At 42.7% G+C, this 25,548-nt stretch overlaps 1 protein-coding gene across 1 annotated transcript in view; it reads right to left on the minus strand.

Moving 5' to 3' along the window:
- Nucleotides 1-25,548, minus strand: part of TSPAN18 (tetraspanin 18) — a 117,807-nt gene that overhangs the window by 14,559 nt on the left and 77,700 nt on the right. The gene's annotated exons all lie outside the window — the stretch shown is intronic.

The following is a 25,548-nucleotide window of genomic DNA, read 5'->3' on the forward strand; positions in this document are numbered from 1 at the left end:
ACCAGGAGGCTAACACCCGCCCCTCCTTCTTCCCATCTCGTGGACGTCCGTGGCGATCTAGAGGCTTCCGAGGACAACCTGGTTCGAGACGACCCTACGGTGAGTTACCTCAAGCCTCATGTTTTTTCTCATGTTTGTGTAGGGGGCAGACTCCGACATTTTTTGCCAGCTTGGTCACAAATTACCTCAGACCCCTGGGTACTGACTACCATTCGAGGGTTTCACATAGAACTGATAGACAACATCGTACACATTCCCCCTCCTCGACCGATCTGCTTTTCACTCCAGGATCGCAGACGGATCGACATGGAGCTTTCCACCCTTCTTACCAAAAGGGCTATAGAAAAAGCTCCTCCCGAACCCACAGGGGTCATAAGCAATATTTTCCTTGTGGAAAAGAAAGGCGGACAATTGAGACCTGTCATAAATCTACGCCCCCTCAATGCCATAGTCCGATACCGCCATTTCAAGATGGAAGGTATTCACCTATTACGGGACCTTCTCCTTCACGGAGACTGGCTAGCAAAACTAGACCTCAAGGATGCATACTTGACGGTGCCTATTGCCCCGGACTCCCGAGACCTCCTACGCTTCCAATGGCAACGAGAGACTTGGCGGTTTACATGCCTACCCTTCGGCCTCTCCTTGGCACCGTGGTGCTTCACAAAGCTACTACGTCCTGTCATGGCATGGCTACGCAGCCGGGGAGTTCGTCTAATCGAATACCTAGACGACATACTCCTTATGGCCCAAGATCGCTCCACTCTCCTTGCCCACCTACGGCTGGCCATAGACCTCCTCTCCCGCTTGGGCTTCGTTATCAATTGGGAAAAGTCATGCCTAACCCCCGCCACGCAAATGGAATTCCTAGGATTCCTCGTGGACTCAAAGGAGGCGACTCTGAGCCTGCCAAGGTCCAAGATTCTCACCATACGCAAGGAGTTACGCAGAGCTCTAGTTCGGCCCCAACTCACCCTGCGACAGCTGGCACGGCTCATTGGCCTACTGGCCTCATCTATACAGGCAGTGTTCCCGGGCCCACTCCACTACCGGGCACTGCAGCGCCTGAAGATCGCACATCTGAGAACCGGTGCGTCTTACGCAGACCTAGTGTCCCTGGACACCGAAACGAAAGACGAATTGCGTTGGTGGATTCTCAACCTCTCTGCATGGAACGGCAAGGCGATCTTCGGCCCGCAACCGGAATTCACAATCGATTCCGATGCAAGCCTCCACGGATGGGGGGCCCATTGCGACGGGATATCTACAGGGGGTCGTTGGTCGGCAGCCGAGTCACGGCTACACATCAACGCACTGGAACTTCTGGCAGGCTCCTTCGCCATCCGCAGCTTCGCGAGGGACAGAGCCCTAACCTGCATCCGTCTACGAATGGACAACGTCTCGGCGGTGAGATATGTCAACCATCTGGGGGGTACACAATCAGCAGTGTTGGCCACCCTGGCGAAGGACTTTTGGGAATTCTGCCTGGAACGGAACCTGATGGGGTCCCTTTTCTATCGACCTCTTCGCTTCCCGACTCAACACCCAGCTATCTCGATTCTTCAGCTGGAGGCCAGACCAGATGGCGGAGGCAGTAGACGCCTTCCTGCAAGACTGGAGCAGGGACCTCCTATATGCCTTTCCACCGTTTTCCATGATTCCACGCTCCCTCCTTCAGACCCGCAGACACCGGGCAGAACTAGTCATGGTAACCCCATTCTGGGACACCCAATCTTGGTTCCCCCAGATTCTCGAGATGACGTTGGACTACCCACGGTTGCTACCGCCACACCACAATCTGCTGCTAGACCCGACGGGACGGTGTCACCCGCTCCGCTTGGACGGTTCCCTCCCACTCCTGGCATGGCGGATCTCCGGGGACCCTGGGAAATCCAAGGAGTTTCGGACACAACTAGACGCCTGTTGGCGGAAGCATGGGCCCCAGGAACTAGACGAGCCTATGGGTCAGCTTGGCGAGCTTGGACTGGCTGGTGCATGGCTAGGGACGTGGATCCCGTTTCGGCCCCTGTAACCATGGTTCTGCAATTTTTGACGTCCCTCTTCGAGGCGGGGAAGGCTTACAGGACTATCAACCTTTACAGGTCAGCCATCTCGGCAATTCATCAAGGTTTCGATGGATGCCCGGCGGGTCAACATCACTTGGTGTGCCGGCTCCTTCGGGGCTCACGCTTCTCCAGACCACCCAGACCTCGCTACTCCATGTCATGGGATGTGTCCATTGTCCTATCCTTTATCTCGTCGTGGCCCGCTAACTCAGCGCTCTCCCTGAAGCAACTTTCTGCCAAATTGGTCGGCCTGCTCTGTCTCGTATCCTGCAAGAGAGTTTCGGACGTTAGAGCCCTGGACTTCGATGCCAAGTCGTATACCCCGGACGGGGTCACGTTCAACATTAGTCGCCGGACAAAAACCTCTATCAAGTCAGTGTCCTACCCCGCTTTTCCTACCTCTCCAGCGTTATGTCCAGTGGCTTGCCTTCGCGAATACGAAGATCGTACCAGATGTCATCGTTCACAGGTATCCCCACAGCTGTTCCTATCCTTTCGGCCACCTTTCCGTCCGGTCTCTAGCACCACACTGTCACGATGGGTGCGATGGTTATTGGATCAGGCAGGCATCGATACCACGATCTTCGGCGCCCATTCGGTCCGGGGAGCCTCAGCATCCTCGATGATGACTGCAGGGGCTCGTCTGGAAGATATTATGAGGACAGCCGACTGGTCTAGGGAATCTACCTTCCGTGAATTTTACTTTCGTCCGGCCCCACATTCTTTTACGGCAGTAGTTAACCCCTTAAGGACAGACGACGGATATATTCCGTCATGATTCCCTTTTATTCCAGAAGTTGTGTCATTAAGGGGTTAATCAGCTTTAAACTTGCAATAGGAGCCTCCGTGTCTTGTTATAAAATTGCATGATTTTGCTATTACATGACGAAAAGTCATGATTTTATTAAAGACACGGAGGCGAGTATTGTCCCACCCGCGTTTATTATTCATGTCTCCCCACCCCTTATTTCGTAGGTTGCAACGAGTCACATGGAAGATTTGGGTGCGGTAAGTGGGGCCATGTCTCAAGGATAGGTTTATGTTCTGATAGGCTTACTAATCACACTAAGATGTGGGTTTGTATTTATTTGGAATTTTTCTCCTCAGTTGGTACCTGACAATAGTTACAATTATCGATCTTAACCTCTCGGCTCCTGTCTCTTTATGTTTTCACAGCCTAATCCAACAAGATGGCATGCTGTTCTCCAAGTTGAATGGACTCTTCCCGCTGCAAATCTCTGGTCCTACTGCTCATCTGGTCGTGCTTCCCTGTTATGAGAATCTCTTATTTGGACTACTGGACTATGTTTTCGTTCTTGTTCGGACATTGTTACTAAGTCGCATCTTCAGAAAGAGGGTTATGGAAGGGAAGTGCTGCCTAATATACCGGGACCTGAGCGGGGAGGGGCCTATGTTAATGTATGTTCTTCATTTTTTCAATATATTTGTATTCTTTGCTGCTATTGGTGGACAGTAAAGAAAGGGTTATGCAATACTCGCCTCCGTGTCTTTAATAAAATCATGACTTTTCGTCATGTAATAGCAAAATCATGCAATTTTTGCACAAATTCCAAATTGTATCAAACCGAAACACGATTCGGGTGAAAATAACAAGCTATGTCAACAGGTTAGTTGGAGATTTTTTTTCATATTAACTATTTAAGTATCATTTGTGCCATTCGAGTTTCTATTTGGTACATTTCTGAGTTTAGTGAATAGGCCTAACAGTGAGAACAGCCTTAAATAAACCAACTTCCAATCTTTTGTTGATACTAATTTCAAGAAAGGTTACGACTTATAAAGAGGTTCCTTAAAATCGCTATGGCTAACTTGATAGCACAGTCACCTCAATTGCTTTCTTTGCCTATTTAAATATAAAAAATATATATATTTTGGTGGCTAAAATAACCAAAGGTTTACTTAACAACAAGTGGGTAATCTCTAAAATCTCTGTTTCTGTTAGGGATTGCAAACAGTTTTTATGCTAGAAGAGACAACTTAAGGACTGCAAACCCTCGATACATTCTATATAAAACTTTATGTTTTTATAAGTACATTTAAAGGAGCACTATAGTGCCAGGAAAACAAACTAGCTTTCCTGACCCTATAGGGTCATTAGGTCCCCCCCACCCTCAGGGCCCCCCTCCCACTGGGCTAAAGGGGTTAAAACCCCTTCAGCCACTTACCTTCCTACAGTGCCGAATGCGCATGAGCGGCAAGAGCCTCGCGCGCATTCAAGCAGCCCATATGAAAGCATTACTCAATGCTTTCCTATGGACGTCCAGCGTCTTCTCACTGATTTTCACAGTGAGAAACCCGGAAGCGCCTCTAGCGGCTGTCAATGAGACAGCCACTAGAGGCTGGATTAACCCTCAGTGAAACATAACAGTTTCTCTGAAACTGCTATGTTTTCAGCTGCAGGGTTAAAACTAGAGGGACCTGGCACCCAGACCACTTCATTGAGCTGAAGTGGTCTGGGTGCCAATAGTGGTCCTTTAAGCACTAAAGTCGGTGTATAAGCATAGTAGACATACCTTCAATGAATCGATTTGTTTGATGACGACTTGTCCGGCATAGAACCCCTTTCGATCCTTTAATGCATATATCTAAAGCATAGTGTATGTAAACATGTGTGAAATTTGGCAAGCAAAGCATATGGAAACACCAAGGGCAACTTGCTCAGATGACTACAGTTATAGAGCGCATTCATGGAGATAACCTTTTAAAGAGTCGTGGTGGCGGTGCTATGGCATTTGTCCAACTTTCAATACAGTAAAGGCTAAGTGGTGGTCGGTATCAGTGGAGATAGACATGAGTAGCACTGAGACTTTAAATGTGAGTGTTGAGCAAAGAAAACTATTTTTTTTTAGCCACGAATATCTACAAGTTGTTGTCACTTTTTGTTTTGTTTTTTGTTTTTTCATTTTTGACAAAACTTTCAGATCACCACAATTCACTGTCTAGTCAACAAATCCGTTTACTTGACATTCTTGTTACATTGACATTCTAAAACAATCAGTTGCAATCCCATTTATATCCACTGGGTGTCGGCATTTTGCAAGAAACATGATAATTGCAACTATACCAAGAGGAAATAATACACAAAGTAAAAGGGGCTTAATTACATATATTTACCCAGAATTATTTATTTTTATATATATATATATATATACACACACACACACACATATTTTCTATCTTCTGTTTTGTAGTAGCAAAATTATAAAAATAAAAGCATTCATGAAAGAGGACAAAATTACTAAATAAATCTCTGAATACATACGGTATTAAAAGTACGCCATGATATAATGTTCCTCTGAAGCTAACTCCGCTATAGTCTGCTAAAAAAGCAAAGGGGTTTTACTCAGTAATCGGAGATTGTGGAGAGTTAAGAAACGAGTTGTAAAGTTTCAACCACTGCAGCCGAACATAAAAACCAAAAATCAGTTTTCCACTATTTTCACATTAGTGAATAATCTCACTGGCAATTCCTATTGACATATTTACTGTATTTATTTTTTCTTTCACAAATACACATGGTGCCCCCAGTGGCCCATTCCAGAATCCCGTACACTCTTCATATTTATAAATGATCTCAGCATACACATTATTATTATTATTATCTCCATTTATATAGCGCCAACAGATTCCGTAGCGCTTTACAATATTATGCATGCAGGTGACAATATAATTGACTACAGGAAACAAACATATTACAGTTGGCGGCTGCCTTACAGTGGATTTGTCTGAGGTTTGGAGATGGCTGTCTGAAAGCAAGCCATACCTAAATGTGATAAAACTCTCACAAAGCCTCTGTTAACTCCACAGAAAACGTACAAATGTATTCTCTTTAGCTATCTCCTGGTATATTAGTATTGCAGTTAACAGAGGTAGGCAACCTTTGGCACTGCAGATGGACTACGACTCCCATAATGCATCTACATGCATAATGATAGCAAAGCATCAGGGAAGATGTAGTCCACAATATCTGGTGTACCCACGGTGGCCTACCCCAGCACTAGAATGTCTTTCATATACACACCCAAATTTTTTTTTACATATAATTTTATCAGACGTAAAGTGACCTTTTGTCATTGACTAGTGGATATATTGTATAGCTTAGATTTATAACACTTTGGAGGTTATACATTTCAATAGGCAGAAACACATTACCCACCTGTGGGAATTATCAGTTCAGTTTGGTCATAAAAACAGGTAAATTGGCAGTTGCCTAATGTCACTATTTCTAAGCCCATCAATATAATTACCAATATGGATACCGCACTCTCCTGGATCCCAGGGTGCAACCGGGCCTGAGGTTTGCCAATCCTCACAATGTGATTTGCGAAAAAGTAATGATGGTCCAGTCACTCAAATTCAATCCAGTGGGAAGATTTATTGGAGCAAAATCAAAAAGTTTCGTCCCACAACAGGGCCTTTGTCAAGCTTGACAAATGCCCTTTTGTGAGCCAAAACATTGTTTGGATTTTGACAATGATTTTTGAAGTTAACCTATGCTTAAAGGCAAAGGAATGGAGACAATATACTACGAGAGCAAAAATGCACAATAAACGGTTTTCTAGAGCCCGGCTATTTTGGTTTAAATTTACAGTGTGCTTGCCGACCCACTTGCATTCGCTGTTTAGGGAATTTACTTGTTGTGCCTGAGCATTCTCGCTGTACGAGTCTTGTATCCGTCACGCTGTGTATATCAACCGAGAGCTGACGCGATATGCTGTATTTGCTGTTACGGCAGCCAAAGTGTCAGTTTTGTGGTTTTCTGACTGTTTTCCAGCCACAATGAGACAGTAGCAACAAATTAAAGACTTTACAGAAAATCAATTCGCATCTCGAATGAAATTCATTTTATGGTCCCCGCATTTTTGGCCGTGTCTTCACTTACTCACAGCTGGTGACTCATTCTGGGTCAGACCAGGAGACATTTCTTCATATTTTCAGTAAATCCGCTGCCTGGATTCCAAGCAGAAACAGACAAGAAAGCGTGGTCCTTGGTACATGTTACATGCATGTATTTAACATTTTGCATGCTATATCTGATATGTGATTGTGTCATATTCCAGTATTAAGCAGAAAAATAGTACCTGCACCCAAACTCTAATCTTACTACATACCAGTGTCAGGAAAATCTCCCAGAGGCCTCAGCAGGTTAAAGTTTGGAGCTCCCTTAATTTTTTTGTACAAGAATGGTGACTAGGCCAAGGTTGACCCCTGGGTACTAGGCAATTGCCTTTGGTTGCTGTATGAAAAATATGGCTATATGTAAGCTTGTTTGGGTAGGGCCTACAACACCTACTGTTCCTGGAAGTTATACATGTTTTGTTAGATTAAATGTTTGTCTTGTTTACCTATTGTACAGCGTTGCAGAATATGTTGGCGCTATACAAATAATTATAATTGTATTTGCCATCAAACCAGGTTACATTCTGTATCTCATGTGAAACCAGGTTTTATTCCTGTAAGTAACACCAAAATATGTTATATTCCTGTTTGTAACACCAAACCATGCTCTATGCCTGTATTTGTACCCAGGACATACTCGAAATAGAGAGTAATCTCAATGTATCCTTTCTGGTAAAATATTTAATTATTAAATAAATAAATTTGACCCAAAACCATGCTGTATGTCTGTATAGTTACATAGCTGAAAAGAGACTTGCGTCCATCAAGTTCAGCCTTCCTAACTTTTGTTTTTGCTGTTGATCCAAAAGAAGGCAAAAAACCCAGTCTGAAGCGCTTCCAATTTTGCAACAAACTAGGAAATAAAAATCCTTCTTGACCCCAATATGGCAGTCAGATGTCTCCTTGGATCAAGCAGCTATTACCCCAATAATTAGAAATTGTATCCCTGTATGTTATGTTTTTTGGAAGTATTAATCCAATTGCAGTTTAAACATCTGTATAGACTGACAAAACCACCTCTTCGGGCAAATAATTCCATATCCTTATAGCTCTTACTGTAAAAAAAACTTTTCTTTGCCTTAGATGAAATCTCCTTTCTTCCAGCCTAAATGTGTGACCTCATGTCCTATGTATAGCCCTGTTTATGAATAGATTTCCAGATAATGGTTTGTACTGGCCCCGAATATAATTGTATAATGTCATAATATCCCCCTCTGAATGGCCATTGTAGTTATACTAAAAAAAAGTAAATGTAAGTTATAGGTGATTTTCCATGTTTTATTCAACGGCGCAATTTCTAGACAAGTGATGAGTAGGTTTTAAAACATATAAACCAAATATCTACTGTTTTCCTCCAGAGTTCTCTGTTAGAAATTACTTTGTCTTATCTATTAAAGGACCATTATAGTTACAGTGACCACTTCAGCTCAATGAAGTGTTCTGGGTGCCAGGTCCCCCAGGTTTTAACCCTTCAGATGTAAACATAGCAGTTTCACAGAAACTGTTATGTTTACATCGCAGGGTTACTCCAACCTCTAGTGGCTGTCTTCCTGACAGCCGCTAGAGGCACTTCTGCAATGCTGGATGCGAGAATTGCATCCAGCGCGCAGAACGTCCATAGGAAAGCATTGAGAAATGCTCTCCTATGGACTGTTTGAATGCGCATGCGCATTTGGCTCCACTCGGGAGCTGACGTCGGCGGGGGAGGAGAGGTCACCAGCGCCACAGGAGCCCGGCGCTGGATAAAGGTAAGTAACTTAAGGGGTTTAAACCCCTTCAGCGCCAAGGGAGGGGGGCCCTGAGGGTGAGGGGTCCCAAGGATGACATAGTGTCAAGAAAACGAGACACTATAGTGATCCTTTATAGAAAATTGTTGGCCTTTGAACTATTACACTCAGCACAAACCATAACATTAAGTGCAAGGGAAAACGTACATTGGACTAATGTTTCATTTTAAAGAATGATGCATTGTAAGCATCAACCCTTTAATCAATGACATCTTCAGTAAGACACTTGGTTGTAATTCTGAGTTTTAAAATGTCCCAGAAAAAAAAAAAAAAAAAAAGAATATATTGATTGAAGTCTGGGTTATAGGGATCAATGATTTTAAGCTTTTACAAGAGCCACAGAGGTCTCTTTACAACCAACATGGTGTTTATGTTCTACGCAGATAATTAATTAACTCAATAGGATGATACATTTAACTTGCAAACGTCCAAGAATAGAACCGTGAAATTTAAATTGTGATTGGCAAGTGTTCTCGGATTGGAAGATATTTGTTTTTGAATCCTAGCTCTGTATGCATACAATTCGCAGCCCCCATAACACATCTACTTTGTGTCTCTTACAGAGTGAGATCTCAATGAAAATCCAAATTAATCTTGTAGCTGGAATGTAAGAAGGTAATGTTGCATTTTGAGATGGTTGTCTCGTTATCGAAGAGCAGTGTAGCTATCAGAGCAAATTAATTTCACTATTATATAAAATAGAGGTCAGAGCATAGAGCAGGGTACGCAACCGTTTAGTAGCACTGTGTCAAAAGAAGATCTTGAAGTCCCTTGGTGTACCTGTCCTATTTGTTTAAATTGAGGTGTGTGTGTTGCCATTTTGTGCTTGTATATTTATTTATGGGTGCTACAGTTGCTTTGTTTCGTTGTATTTGTGTGTATGTGGACTGTTATGTTGTATATGTTTATGAGTAGTTTGTGATAGTGTGTATGATACCTATGAATGTGGACTGCTTGTGGAATTGTGTGTGTGTGGATGATATGTCACATTGTGTGCTTGGTGGTGTGGGGCTGCTTGTGGTATTGAATGTGAGAGGCTGCTTGTTGGGTCATGTGCGTGTATGTGGATTGTAAGTGGTGTCGTGTTTGTGTTGACTGTTTGTATTAATAGTATGAGGGGGAGACTTTATCTGCAACTCTGTGTATATCTAGCAGTGTGTCTGGCTTCCCTGGCATCCAGTGGGGAGTGGGCTGGCCAGGTACAGGTCAAGGACAGAAGATGTGATAGCTGCTGCGGATTCCCATTCACAAGTACAGGGGGTAAGTGATCTCAGAGTGCTGCAGTTGTAAATTGAGGTTTGTCCCTCACCTTCCACCCACTGAGCCTCCTGATAGGGCAAAGCCTGTTTGGCTCTGGCAGGCTTGAGTGCAATGGAAAGGTACATTGAGTGCCATGTATAGCACATGTGCCTTGCTGACCCCTTGCTCTAGGCTGTTTGAGGTAGTATATACATTTGTCCTAATATCCCAACGAAGAGAGCATCAGCAGGAAAATTTGAAAACGGCCCAGTTTGAGCTAGTGGTTCCGGATATACATTACTATATAATAAAATAATAAAATTAAATATACAGTCCAAGCACTGTAACCACTATGTAGTGCTGTAGTGGTTATGGTGCCAGGGTTCCCTAGCGTCCCCCCAATATAAGTAGTCAAACCATTTCACAACTTACCTGGGGTTCACCAGGTGCCGGTCACTTTCTCCACTGAGATGGTTTGTTCTCCTGAGCTCATTGGCTGAGTTTGACAGCGGATTGCTCTAAACCAGTGGTTCCCAACCCAGTCCTCAAGTAACCCCTAGCAGTTCAGGATTTAGGTATTACCCAGTTGTATCTAAGATGTTTATAGAAAAAAGAAAAAAAACTTTAGACACAACATGGTAATCCCTAAATCCTGGACTGGTAGGGGGTACTTGAGGACTGGCTTGGGAACCCTTGCTGTAAACCAATGAGCTAGGCCCTGCACCACTGGGCGATCTCAGAGCAGACAGCTTCCTGTTCTCAATGGAGGACGTGACTGGCACCCACTAGGCCCCAGGTACCCAGATAGCAAAGATAACTAGCCACAAATATGTGGAAGATTTAAATTGTCTTTTAACTTGCTGCACATTTTCACTGGCAAGTTATTCACTAGCAGAGCACTTGTAGCACAAGTTCTTGTTGACACTTTTTAAATTTGTAGCAAGTTTGCTTGGTAAGTCTCTAGCAAGAGCAAAGTTGCAGTGGCAAGTCTACAGTAAGATCCCTGCAAGTCTACAGAGAGAGCCATGCAAGTCTACAGAAAGATCCCTGCAAATCTACAGCAAGATCCCGGCAAGTCAACAGCAAGAGCCCGGCAAGTCTACAGCAAGATCCCTGCAAGTCTACAGCAAGAGCCCAGCAAGTCTACAGAAAGATCCCTGCAAATCTACAGCAAGATCCCTGCAAGTCTACAGAAAGATCCCTGCAAATCTACAGCAAGATCCCGGCAAGTCAACAGCAAGAGCCCGGCAAGTCTACAGCAAGATCCCGGCAAGTCTACAGCAAGATCCCTGCAAGTCTACAGCAAGAGCCCAGCAAGTCTACAGCAAGAGCCCAGCAAGTCTACAGAAAGATCCCTGCAAATCTACAGCAAGATCCCTGCAAGTCTACAGAAAGATCCCTGCAAATCTACAGCAAGATCCCGGCAAGTCTACAGCAAGAGCCCGGCAAGTCTACAGCAAGATCCCGGCATGTCTACAGCAAGAGCCCGGCATGTCTACAGCAAGAGCCCGGCAAGTCTACAGCAAGAGCCCGGCAAGTCTACAGCAAGATCCCTGCAATTCTACAGCAAGATCCCTGCAAGTCTACAGCAAGAGCCCTGCAAGTCTACAGCAAGAGCCCTGCAAGTCTACAGCAAGAGCCCTGCAAGTCTACAGCAAGAGCCCTGCAAGTCTACAGCAAGAGCCCTGCAAGTCTACAGCAAGATCCCGGCAAATCTACAGCAAGATCCCGGCAAGTCAACAGCAAGATCCCGGCAAGTCAACAGCAAGATCCCAGCTAGTCTACAGCAAGAGCCCGGCAAGTCTACAGCAAGAGCCCGGCAAGTCTACAGCAAGAGCCCGGCAAGTCTACAGCAAGAGCCCGGCAAGTCTACAGCAAGAGCCCAGCAAGTCTAAAGCAAGAGCCCAGCAAGTCTACAGCAAGATCCCGGCAAGTCTACAGCAAGAGCCCAGCAAGTCTACAGAAAGAGCAAGTCTACAGCAAGAGCCCAGCAAGTTTACAGCAAGAGCCCAGCAAGTCTACAGCAAGATCCCTGCAAGTCTACAGCAAGATCCCTGCAAGTCTACAGCAAGATCCCGGCAAATCTACAGCAAGATCCCGGCAAGTCAACAGCAAGAGCCCAGCAAGTCTACATCAAGAGCACAGCAAGTCTACATCAAGAGCACAGCAAGTCTACAGCAAGATCCCAGCAAGTCTACAGCAAGATCCCAGCAAGTCTACAGCAAGATCCCGGCAAGTCTACAGCAAGATCCCAGCAAGTTTGTATAGGGTCTTGTCAAAATGTTAGCAAGCAGTTTAACTATTTACATTGTGCCATTACACTCCCGACACCATAGCCACTACAGAATACCACAGTGGTAATGGTGCTTGAAGTATCTCACTAAGAAGATTATTTCCAGTCAGGTGACTTATACTTTCTCAGGTAGGTACTTCTAAGCTATTAGAGTATTATGAGTCAGATGTAGACACAGACAGCATTTCTTATGAATGTGCTCCAATGTGAAGATCTCTTGATATATTATACATGGTCTTAATTTCATACAGGTCCTTCACATTAGGATACAAACATAAAAGCTCAAAGATTGCACTGCAACATTTATGGGAAATTTCCATTTTGATTCATTTTGTTGAAACAAGCAAACACTCTAGCAGTGGCGGATCCGGGGGAGAGGGGGGCAACGGGGCAATTGCCCCCCCCCCCCGTGAGTGTCAGTGTGTATATCTGTGAGTGTCTGTGTGTATCTGTATCTGTGAGTGTCTGTGTGTATCTGTATCTGTGAGTGTCTGTGTGTATCTGTGAGTGTCCGTGTGTATGTGTGTGTATCTGTGAGTGTCAGTGTGTATCTTTGAGTGTCAATGTGTATGTGTGTATCTGTGAGTGTCCGTGTGTATCTGTGAGTGTGTATCTGTGTATCTGTGAGTGTCCGTGTGTATCTGTGAGTGTCTGTGTGTATCTGTGAGTGTCAGTGTGCATCTGTGAGTGTCAGTGTGTATCAGTGAGTGTCAGTGTGTATCTGGGAGTGTCAGTGTGTATCTGGGAGTGTCAGTGTGTATCTGGGAGTGTCAGTGTGTATCTGGGAGTATGGCAGCCTCAGAGGTGTTCTGCATTAGAAAGACACTGCTAATTCGTCCAACAATACAAGGTAATAGAATATACAGGCAACACTCCGGGTACTGAAGGTGTATTTATTGAAGGGTAGAACACCACATAAAAGTGCAACGTTTTAGCCCTAGACGGACTTAACCCCTTAAGGACCAAACTTCTGGAATAAAATGGAATCATGACATTTCACACATGTCATGTGTCCTTAAGGGGTTAAACATGATTAAGGCCCTCTAGGGCCGAAACGTTGCACGTTTGCACTTTTAAGGTGTTATATACTCCAATCTTCAGTACCTGGAGTTGTGTCTGTATATTCTATTGCCTTGTATCTGTGTGTGTGTATGTGAAGGTATGTGTGTCATTTTGTGTATATTTAGAGATGTGTGTGTGTGCATGTGTAGGTATGTGTGTATCTATGTGCCAGTGTGTGTATGTGAAGGTATGTGTGTGTATTTGTGTGCCAGTGTGTATATGTGTAAGTATGTGTATCTCTGTATGTAGGTATCTGTGTGTGAATGTGTAGGTATAGGTTTGTATCTGTGGGTGTGCAAGTGGTATGTGTGTGAAGGTATATGTTTTTCTCTGTGTGTATGTGCCGGTGTGTTATTGTGTTTTCATATCACTGTGTGTGGCCGCATATGTGTACAGCCTCCTATTCCCTAAACAAGAGTCCCCTATTCCTCCGCTGCAGCCCTTTTCACCCCGCTCTAGCCCACCACCAGTGCCCCTCCCGAGATTTGTTTCTGGATCCGCCCCTGCACTCTAGTTCACCAAACACCAAATACATTGCAGAGATGTTAATGATGACAAGATCAGTCATAATTGTATTGTTTCCATAACAATGTAATTTATGGGAGACCAGAATTGGCATACATTGGTTCACAGATCCCTCTCAGATAGAAATGAAGTGGGCGAAGAGTAAAGGGGACAATTGCCAGCTAGGCTTGAAAAACGAACATCTAGCAGCAAATGTTTCTACAAGCAGTTACGGATATGGCCACAAAGGGAGCACAGAATGTTTCAAGACAGCAGTAACAATTTAACAAGATCATTTTCCTGCTATTCTCTATCTTCTCCAAGCTGAACAACTGTTCTGTCCCCGAGCTCTGTCTGTAGCGTTGGTCTCTAATGACAGGTGTTATTTTGAGGCATTTAAGAAATGTTGCTAATGTCGATAGGATTGGGTACAATCCCATGAAGGATAGCAATAAAACTCTGTGCTAAAAAAAAATGATTAGCTGTCTTTGCTACATTCCCATTTGGCATTGGAGGGATTAATGTATTATGAACTAGAGGTTTTCAGCATTTATCTACCCTGCTATTTTACAGTAAAAATTCAGCTCTCGGGAATAAAGCGTCTGGTGAAGAGTTCCAACCACTTGTCCTCTAAGAGGAGAATTAACTTGAGGTACATTTTTCTGTTTGATATAAATATAGAGCACAGTTTGTTACTATGGCAATTTATGCAGCGTACAAAACAAATCTATTTGAGTGAGTTGAATGGTCTCTCAGCAAGTCCTAATTGGTATTGTACAATCACAAAGCACAAGCTTTTACAAAAATAATCCAATGAATTTCAAGAAGAACAGACTTAAAGTGAAAGTTCGCCTATAGCAGCGAGTTTAGCAAAAAATATCCAGCAAAATCATTAGATTTGAGCATGGTGGAAAACTTTGGTTCTGACTAATCAATTAGTCCGAAAATAAAATTTCGTTTCTGTAGTCCGATATTCATTCGTGTGTTGGTTCGGCTCATCCGAATATCGGCTATGCAAAATTTTTGGGACACGATTCAGGCAAACCAAAAAGGATGTGAAAATGCAACATTCAGTGTACTCCAAAATATATACAGAATATATACAGAAATACAGATTTGCAGTACACTCGTAGGTGCATTTTCTTACCATATGACCCCAGGACGTACTTGAAAACCAGAGCAATCTGAATGTACCTTTCCTGGTTAAATACTTTGTTATTATTTTTGTATTATTATTATTATTATTATTATTATTATTATATGGTTTACAGATCAAATGAGAAAAAGTAACCAATTGAGAGGAAAAGAGGAGAATCTGTAAAAAAAAAAAACAACAAAAAAACCCTATATATTTTATATCTATATATTTATTAAATATATAAAGAATTTTTTTACTGCTCTTTTTTTTTCCCCATCAATCAGTTATACGTTCATATAGCACTTTGAAGTTACGGAATTCAGACATAAATAAATTGGCCAAATTTTAATTCAGTTGAAAACGAATGTACAAGTCTAAAAATTATTCCATACATCCGGTTTTGGTGAATTCGTTATTTTTCTAAATTTTTACTACATGCACCATGAATGAGACGGAACTTATTTCATTGATCTTGAATCATTAGAAGAAAGTGTTGGGACGTTCTGGTCATCAGAAAAGGTACATTGGACCCTTGTTTTAACCTCGTAAGGCTGGCAAGATGACCCATCTGCTGTTGAATCTATAGAATCTGCAGATGCTGGAGATATTTAAGAGTACCAATCACTGAGCCATCTTCAGCACAGGCTCGTATGTCTTTCTTTGATACTTAAAATGTCGCTTGAGAACCATTACTCAAAAAGACCAAAAAAAAAAGGATTCCAGATTTGGTTCTCAACGCCAAAAGTTTGTTTTGCCACCTGCAAATCTTGGATATAAAATAGATTAGTGACAGCAAATGGTTTGCTCGATAAAATGTTCTGAACGGATATAACATATTAAGTACACACATTTTATATCATAACATTTAAATGTAGTTTTATGTAGATAAAGACCCTACTCTGCAGGTGAATTAACCTGTTTTGATGGTAAACCCTCAGGAAAAACTATAGATTTTAGCATAATTTTAATTACAAATTTAGACTAATTTTATATTAAATAGCAGATTTAATTGATACATGCCTGATGTGTGTTTAGTACTCTGCTGAGTTTATTAGCTACTTTATCCTTCTGTTCCACGGGATATATTGTATGTTGTGACCTCAGACCCTGGTGAGCGCTTAAAATGCACTAAGTAGAGCTGAAACATAGTCAGATTCAAAGCTACCTCCAGGGAATGGCCCTGAATGTGCTGGACAGATGTCACCAACCAACTGCAAGACATCCCCTGGCAAGGCCAGGCCTGGGAATGACGGGGTTAACTGCCTTTCACCATATAAGCTGATTATTTGCACACATGGACCAGCAGAGTGAAATAAGCCCCAAGGACGGAGTGCCAGAGATCCTTTACTAACAGCAGGAGAAGAGGCTCAAAGAGGATCCAGTTCTAAAATCAATAACATTATAAAAATATTGTCATCTCAGTTACTCTCAATGGTCTTAAACTAGTCAAGGAACAGTCTGATGGTCTGTCCTATAAAAGATGTGATTAATGGCCCAGTCAAAGAGCATACAGTTTAGTTTAATAAAATGTGAGACCGTTATTATCAAAATTGGGGTGTTATGGCCAGGGACTGATAGACTAGGTCAGGGGTAGGCAACCTTTTAGCAGCACTGAGCCGATATAGGAGGGTGATGTCCTGTAGCGTGCCAGTCCTATTTTTTTAAATTGAGGTGTGTATGCTGTCGTATTCTGCTTGTGCTATTTACTGCAGTTGCTTTGTATCGTTGTATTTGTGTGTATATAAGCTATTATATTGTATATGTTCATTAGTAGTTTGTGGTATCGTGTATGATACATATGAATGTGGGCGGTGTACAAGGGATGCTTGTGGAATTGTGTGTGTGTGGATGGATATGTCACATTGTGTGTTTGGTAGTGTATGTGTGGGGCTGTTTGGGGTATTGTGTGTGTGTGTGGATGGATATGTCAATGTGTGTTTGGTAGTGTGTGTGTGTGGGGGGCTGTTTGGGGTATTGTGTGTGTGTGTGTGTGTGGATGGATATGTCACTGTGTGTTTGGTAGTGTGTGTGTGTGTGTGTGTGGATGGATATGTCACATTGTGTGTTTGGTAGTGTGTGTGTGGGGCTGTTTGGGGTATTGTGTGTGTGTGTGTGGATGGATATGTCACTGTGTTTGGTAGTGTGTGTGTGTGTGGGGCTGTTTGGGGTATTGTGTGTGTGTGTGTGTGTGTGTGGATATGTCACTGTGTGTTTGGTAGTGTGTGTGTGTGGGGGGGGCTGTTTGGGGTATTGTGTGTGTGTGGATGGATATGTCACATTGTGTGTTTGGTAGTGTGTGTATGTGAGGGGCTGTTTGGGGTAGTGTGTGTGTGTGGATGGATATTTCACATTGTGCATTTGGTAGTGTGTGTGTATGTGTGGGGGCTGTTTGGGGTATTGTGTGTGTGTATGGATATGTCACATTGTGTGTTTGGTAGTGTGTGTATGTGTGGGGGCTGTTTGGGGTATTGCTTGTGAGAGGCTGCATCGGGGATGTGGGCATGTATGTGGATTGTTAGTGGTGTTACGTTTGTGCGGATTGTGTGTTGTGTTTGTGTGTGGGCTGTTCATATTATTTGTATGAGGGGAGCTCAGTGTGGATTCACATTCACAAGTGCTGGAATGAAGTGATCTGAGATCACTGCCTCTATCTGCTGCAATGCATAAATTGAGGATTGTCCTTCACCACCTTTTCGTATTAGCAGATATCTGAAGTTTCACTGGGACTCCTGATAGGCCAGAGCCTGTTTGGCTCTAGCAGCCTTGAGTGCCGTGCAAAGACACCTTGAGTGCCGTGCATGGCACTAGTGCCGTAGGTTGCCTACCCCTGGTCTAGGTCATGGAGGGCAACATACCCCAGTCTAATATTTTGCCATACACACTCTCCTAACAGCAATTCTATGATCCCTTTCAATGTCCCTCAAATAGCACTCTTACGATAATTAATAGCTGTCTAATACCCTTCACTGCTCCTCAACCAACGGTTTCACAGCCATTGATATGTTCACTGTACCATTTCAAGGTACCATGGGGTAGAAATTCTAAGTTAGAACTTTTTTTATTATTAGCTTTTCTTTTTATTCCTTGTTGTCCTCCGAATACTGAGGTCCTATGAAGTTTAATGGGTAATCTTGATCTGATCATGTTTACCAATGAAAATATTTCTCTATGCCCTTTCCATTTTCTGAACGGACATGAAAGGAGAAACTTAGTGCTAATTTGGAACCAATCATTTTTAGGATGACTACACCACTTGTAGAACTGTGTACCACTCTTCTGATCTCAACACTTTGATAAATCTTTCCCATTTGGAGAAGGACAACAATAACGAGATCCAGAGTTTGAGCCATTCTGAATATTTCCAGAAAAACCATTCAGATCTCCATACATTTGAAAAGGAGAACGTCGACATTCAATAAATGGAATTTTCAGTGTACCCCTACATCAGTATAATGGAATGGTGACATAATGGCAGCCGTTCATACGCAAGTGCCTTGCACCATTTAATCCTTAACCCATCAAAATTCTCAGCTTCAAATTAGTTCCAAATACGCCTCAAACATTAAATTATGATTTGTATAACAAAGAATTGCATTCAATCAGTAGCATTAAATTATCTTCAATAGTTCATTGGAGACATGACTCTTCTATGAATAACGTTACTATATTACAATAATGTAGCTCACTAATACACACATTATATAAACTGACATAATTCCCAACATTGCAAATGGACAAAGAGAGATACTTTCATTTTAGGGATGTTAGCTTTGGGGGGAAGGGTGAGAGGGGCTTTTAATGAGAAACTTTAGGTGACTGATTAGTTATAAAACTAAAATGTAATTTAGTGTTACAAATCGCTATTTGTAACTGGCCCTTTAAATGAGAAATTGCCCGGCTTCCCTGGATTGTGGAGAAGCATGTTTGCCAGCCTCATTCCTCATGACTATGGCCCCTGGAAGATTGTGCCCCTGAAAACTGATGAACTTTTATTGGGTGTGTATGGCCCTTTAAGAACCGTCTGGGGACATATTGTGACTTTGCTGAACAATACCCCTTTAAGACTATGTCCCCAGACCTGTAAAATAACTTGCCCCTGGCTTTCCCCCACTTGGTTCAGTAAATAGGGCTTACTGAACCAAGTACCACACAGGTGGACCACCCAGAAGTTAAAGTGTGCAGGCAATTTACCTCCCAGGCTGTGAGGTTACTGCAGGCTAATTGCACGTGGCGGCGGCCATCTTTGTTCATTCGAATGCGGTCAGCGGTGTATGCTAAAGATTCTGTGGAACTGAAATCGGCTACACATTTTGCCGAACACCGCTGACCCTTACCTTCTCCTACACTTAGTTTTTCAGCTCCAGAGACTAAGTCCCGTTCGAAATGGGACTTAGTCGTTTTTCGGCATGAAATTGACCGGCCGCACAGCCCAAATCTATGGAACTGTTTTGGGCAGGAAATTGTGCTTGCGGTCGGTCATAAAGGGACCTCCAGCTAACTTTTGATCCGCTGGAGGGATTTGGCTGATTTTTGGAAGTGTTTATGTTTGAAGTATGCTGAGTCTGAATATGTTATGGAGATTGAATGTATAGTTTTAAAGTTACAGTGTATGTGTGAAAACTGTATTTTTACTGTATGCTATAATTATGTTATATGTTTATCTGAGGGGAGGAGACGTGGGGGTGGTACCATGTATGTGATTGGTTAATTTCAACCTCCCCCTGGGAGTGTCCTGTGTGTACCTTTTTGTAATAAAAAGCAGGCTGGGTGTTCCAGTCCTGAGTTCTTCTTGACCCTTCAAAACGTAGCCTTGTCTCGTTATTGGAGGGAATTGCTGTATCACACTGGGGATTGCTATGCTCTGCATATTCCCCTGAGCTTAATCACTTAGCTCTTTTAAGAGCTTGTTCCGGATACGCTCTCCTGGAGGAGAGGTCTTCCCCACACGGTCCTGGAGGACAGAAGCCGATCCAGGGTGGAAGGAAGACGGCACGGCTCCAGTTAAGCTACGGCGGTTGTGGTGTCGTCTGCAGTGCTTGGAGTCCTCTGTAAGCGCTAGGAGCATCCATCAACGGAGGGTACTCGGTCGGAGTACACGGAGCTCCGTTACATTTAGAATAAGAACAATGTATCTTATTAACACAGACTGATTTCTAAAAACATTTATTGTAGATTAAAGACACATTACTGGGAGTATTATTGCTGTGGAGCTCTGTTATACACTCAGACACATTACTGGGAGTATTATTGCTGTGGAGCTCTGTTATACACTCAGACACATTACTGGGAGTATTATTGCTGTGGGGCTCTGTTATATGCTCAGACACATTACTGGGAGTATTATTGCTGTGGAGCTTTGTTATGCACTCAGACACATTACTGGGAGTATTATTGCTGTGGAGCTCTGTTATGCACTCAGACACATTACTGGGAGTATTATTGCTGTGGAGCTCTGTTATACAATCAGACACATTACTGGGAGTATTATTGCTGTGGAGCTCTGTTATACGCTCAGACACATTACTGGGAGTATTATTGCTGTGGAGCTCTGTTATACACTCAGACACATTACTGGGAGTATTATTGCTGTGGAGCTCTGTTATACACTCAGACACATTACTGGGAGTATTATTGCTGTGGAGCTCTGTTATACACTCAGACACATTATTGGGAGTATTATTGCTGTGGAGCTCTGTTACACACTCAGACACACCAACAATATGGAGCATCGAGAAAAGAGAAACATTAGGAGAGAAAAGAGGAACAGAGGGATTTGGATCCAAGGTGGAGGAATTTGGGACTGTCCTTCCTAAGTAGGGACACTTGGGAGGTATTCACTAATGTGTGAATTTCTGGGAATTTCAAGTGAATTTCACATTTTCTCCAATTGGGCTGTTTTGGCCAAAGCTTTGAAATCCACTTTGAACTCTTGACAATTAACACTTTAGTAAATAACTCTGAAAGTATTTCCTGCACTTTGATTTGACAAACTATTTCACCAATCAACCTGTATAAAATAGAAATTATTATAATTTGACAACAAAGAAACATTGAGGAAAAAGAAGACAATTTTATTCTGAATATTCTGAGGACGCTTGAATAATCTCTGACTCACATTTTGTCTAATTCACTCAATCTCTCGTATCCGTCCTTCCATCACACATACACAAACCTGCTAACATTAAGAGGAATACAAGGATGGGGGCAAAAGCACAAAGGCGTATCTAGAAAAAATGGGCCCCGGTGCGAAGTTTATCCTGGGGTCCCCCCACACGTCTTCCCCCCACTCTCCCATACGTCTACCCCCCCCCCTCACACTTGCAGACAAACAAATAAACATCCAGACACTCACATAGACACACACATATAGACACACACATACACAAACACACACAGACAGACACACATACAGAGACATATATACAGACACACATACACAAACACACAGACACACATACAGATACATATACACAGACACACATACACTAACACACACTCCTGTTTTCTATCATTTAGGTGCAGGAGGGTGACTTTCTCTGGGGTCCAATGGCTCAGGCTGATGGTAGTCCGAGTTCCCACTCTGACTCCCTCCTCTCCTTCCTCCTCCTATGCATCTCTCTCTGATTGCTTGGATGAAGTGACTGATGCTCCGTCTGACTTCATCACAGGGGGCCCGGTCACGCTGTTAATGTGCCGCAGTGCTGACCGGGCCCCCTGGAAATACGTAGCATCGGGTGGCCCTAACAGCATGGGCCACCCAATGAGCACCTTCAGTGCGGCCCCGGCGGATATACCGTGCAGGCCTGGGCTGCGTTACATAGCCGGCGGACAACCCGGTCGTGACCACGGTAGTTCTGCCACTGCAACCAAGGGCAGCCACGCTACACTTTTTGCAGAATACCCTAGCACCTGCTAAGATCAGAGAAGAAAAAAACTACAGGACCAACAACCAAGATTGAAGATATTTTAACCCGTTTCTAGCAGTTAACATATTTAAGCTAGAATTGTACATGGCAAGAATTTTAAATATTGCCAAATAATTTTTTTCAGGCGAAAGTAATTCTAAAAATCGCCCGGATGTCAGTTCAGCTTGCTAGAATGTTGACTCGGGGCAAGATAACAAACCAAAACGATGCGATAATCAGTGTGTTGAATAATACATACATAATACATAATATAATGATAATTATTATTATTTTACTGCTATTATAATTTTTCCATCTTTTGGTCACTTCTTGATTGATCTATGTATAAAATCAACATTTAGTGACTGTCCCCTAACCATCTTCTTTCCCCACCAATCAGTCTTTCTCCCTCCTCCCCCAATATGTCTGGCATTGCACGTTTTGGTTACTCTGTAATCTCGGTATAGTTTGGCTCAGGATTTCCTCACAGCTAGAAAGTGGTTAAAGCGGCAGTGAGGATATCTTAACGCATTAGTGCAGTGAGAATGTTTTAACCCATTGCTAGCTGTGAGGATAATTTAAAGGGTTACTCCAACGCTTTGTAAATATTTTTTTTTCAAATTGACAATGCCCATTAGTAATTAGCCCCCCCCTCCCCCCCCCCCCCTTTCCATCCTGTAAAATGAGCATTAACTCACCTGGATCCAATGTCAGGCATAGCTCTCCTCGCTGGTTTCCATACCCCCTTCACCTTCCCTCTTCATGGCCCTATCAAAAGCACACTCCGAGCCATGGAGAGGAGGGAGGGACATTCAAACTCCCCCTTGTTCTGCTCTCAGTGCTGCCAGGGAGGGTAAAAGCTCACATCTCTGTCGCTAGCGTGCAGATGGTTTTTATGCACATAATTGACATTAGTCAGTCGGGAACAGAGATCATGTCACGTGTCAAGTCATGTGGTCTTCCAGGGGTTCAATTAGTCCCCAGCACAAAACTGCAAATACCTCTGTATGTGTAACGTTCCACGCAAAAAGAGTCCTACCACCATAACCACTTCTTAAAACAGACATGGTCATGGAGGTGGTTAAAATAACCCTTAATAATGTGTAATAATGAAGATGCGTAACCCCATTTAGGATATTTGAGCCTTTTCTAGTGGTGAGGATATCTTTACCCCTTTCTAGTAGTGAGGATATATTATCGAATAGCTAACAGTCAGGATATTTTAAACCTTTTGTAATGGTGAGGACATTTTAACCCATTTTTAGTGATGGAAGATTTTGAGCCATTTTTTTGGCAGCGATGACATTTTAACCCATATGTAGGTGATGATACTTCGCTTTCCATTCTATAGGGTATAGTCAGAACAGAAAAATAATTTACGTAAAATATTGCTTTTGTTGAAAACTCTCAGGGCTGTGATGAGAAGTGGACTGTGATGCAGAAAAGCGAGAGGGGATACAATGAATATATTTCACAAACAAAAGGCCCAGGTCTGGTTTCCACCTCCCATTCGGGGATTTTGTGTGTTGCTATAGTAATGGTCATAAGAGTGAATGTGCCCGGTGCCTTGTTGATTTGAGGTTCTCTGATGCAGCTCTGATCTTCTAACACATTCGGACGCTTTCAGAAACTGTTGTTTATCAAACAGAAAAAAAATAACAAAATCTTCCTGACTACAGACAGTTTTTTTTTCTGCTCAGCGGGAAGTCTATCTTACAGAACATAAAAAAAGAAACAACAAAAAAATAAGAAAAGGAGTAAACAGGACAAAAATAGGAATAATATTTAGTAAAAAAAGATGAGGAAAAGAACTAAAATAAAATATCAATCATCAGTGCAGATGATAGGGCAATTAGATAGAAACTAGTGATGTCCCGAACAGTTCGCTGGCGAACGATTCCTGGCGAACTGTTCGGGACATCACTAATAGAAACCGCTGAATTAAAGAGACCGACCAGGGCTTGGGAGAGAGACACCTAGAGGGTCTGGGAGCACACAAAGAGACACAGAGGGGCTGGGGAAAGAGGAAAAGAGACAGATAGAGGCTTTAACTAAACCCATTAGATTTTAGTCGCGTCGACTAAAATCTACTGGAGATTTAGTCAACTAAAACAATTGACTAAAATATCACTAAAAATAAAATGGCTTTACATTCCATACGATGAGAAGTGGACACATCCTACAGTACACTTACTAAAAACTCAGGCTAGGCCACTCAACATCAGAAGGGGACTGGACTTACACACCTGCTAAGTTCTGCTAAGAGAAACAGTATCCCACACCCAGTGCACACCACAGGTTAATTCACTACCCCCCTTGTACATAGTTATACTTAGTTCTTCCTACTTCCTTTGGTTTTATCACCCTAGTGAAAATTTGATGCGATCGACAGCTATGGAGGATCATCCCTGCGGCAAGGACATCGCAAAGACTAACTAAGACCATAGATAGAGTGATAACACATGGGATGCACAACCCAGTTCAAAAGACCAATCAAGGATATAGGGGTATCAAAACCTGATGATTGCATAAGGGAGCTACTTCACCACATAGGGACGAGGCTCTGGACTTGCGGAAGTTACGAAACGCACAACATATGCCCGGGCCCAACAACTTACACGCACGGACAACTATGTCACGATACACACGGGGACATCAGGGGCTTCTTCTAGTAGTCCACAACTATTGGTTCCCAGACACGCCCCGAATGGGATATGACTGTGAATACCTATACACCTTGGGTCTTGATTCTGTATTTCGATTCTGTATTTTGATTTTGAATTTGTATTTCAACGGTGTACTTTGACTATGCACCTAGATGATGAATGTAATAACCCTTGTCAATATTTGCTGAGCCCAGATATGACATAAGCATGCCGCAACCTGACCATCAATACAAATTGTCAAATTGAAAAAAATAAAATAAAATAAAATGGCTTTTTAGTCAAAAGACTATGGCTAAAACTAAAACGAAATTTAAATTAGCTGCCAACACTGGATGCAAGAAATCTTAATGACACTTTTGCTTCTAGAACATTAGATGCAAATAGCAGTGCCCTCCCTATTTGGCATTTAATTGTGTAGATGTCAATTTTGATTAGAAATAGGAACAAAACAAAAACCTGTTTTAAAAAATAGAAATCTACACTAGATGTAATGTATGGAATACACATCTGTTTTCAGTCCAAAAACATGTCATGTCAAGGCTACCAACTGCATCAGGCGATGTCATAAGGTTCTAGGTTGTCCATGACCTCACACAGAACACAGAGAGGTTTCTTGGCAACACGATTACTTGTAAGTGGTTGCTTGACTTATTTGAATCTGTAGGGAAGACATGTAAAAAACGAATACATCCATAACTTTAGCCCATTTAACCCATTCACAATGTGTGCACTTTCCAGGATTCAGTTTACTTTGCAATCTAAGTGCAAGGTAAAGTACACTACAATAAGCCTCATTTAACTACATCTCTGCTCCAGTGCTGGTCTTCACCTTGCTGAGAAATGAATTTCTCAGCTAGAAATGTAGGCAGTACATCCGTTTTACGTAGAAGAAATGTAAATGACATCACTTTGTTTCACAGTCCTTTTTTGGCACCGTTGAGGACTTTGGCACCAAGTAATGTAAACTA

This window comes from Pelobates fuscus, chromosome 12 (assembly GCF_036172605.1).
Source record: "Pelobates fuscus isolate aPelFus1 chromosome 12, aPelFus1.pri, whole genome shotgun sequence".
Classification (NCBI taxonomy): Eukaryota; Metazoa; Chordata; class Amphibia; order Anura; family Pelobatidae; genus Pelobates; species Pelobates fuscus.